We start from the raw sequence: 388 nt of genomic DNA, 5'->3' as shown, positions 1-388 counted from the left end.
AAGAGTGTGTGTCACTGTGTATGCGTGACACTCTGGGTCTTTTTGGAGGGAGGGGTTTATTCCCCACCCGCTTCCACCAGTTCTGCAGGGCCAGTTCCGTCCCCCAACACCCTGGGTCCTTATGGTCCCCAAGGGTGATTGTTCCTGGCCCCATCCTGGTGTCCACTCTGGCCTCTGGGAGGGGGTCTTGGAACAGGTGGCCCTCCCCCACCCCTCTTCTTTCTCTGAGTCCCCCCCTCCCCTTTCTCTCCACTCTGAGTCCCCCCCTCCCCTTTCTCTCCACCTTACAATAGCTGCAGCCGGCCTGGGGTCGGATGGGGGGGATTAGGGGAGGGGGCCAGGATTAGGGGAATGGACCAGCCCATGAAAGGGGCTGGGGGGGGGCACG

The sequence above is a fragment of the Tupaia chinensis genome, unplaced genomic scaffold, assembly GCF_000334495.1.
Source record: "Tupaia chinensis unplaced genomic scaffold, TupChi_1.0 Scaffold000116_2, whole genome shotgun sequence".
Lineage (NCBI taxonomy): Eukaryota > Metazoa > Chordata > Mammalia > Scandentia > Tupaiidae > Tupaia > Tupaia belangeri.
The sequence above is the reverse complement of the archived record's forward strand: the minus strand, read 5'-3'. Positions refer to the sequence as shown.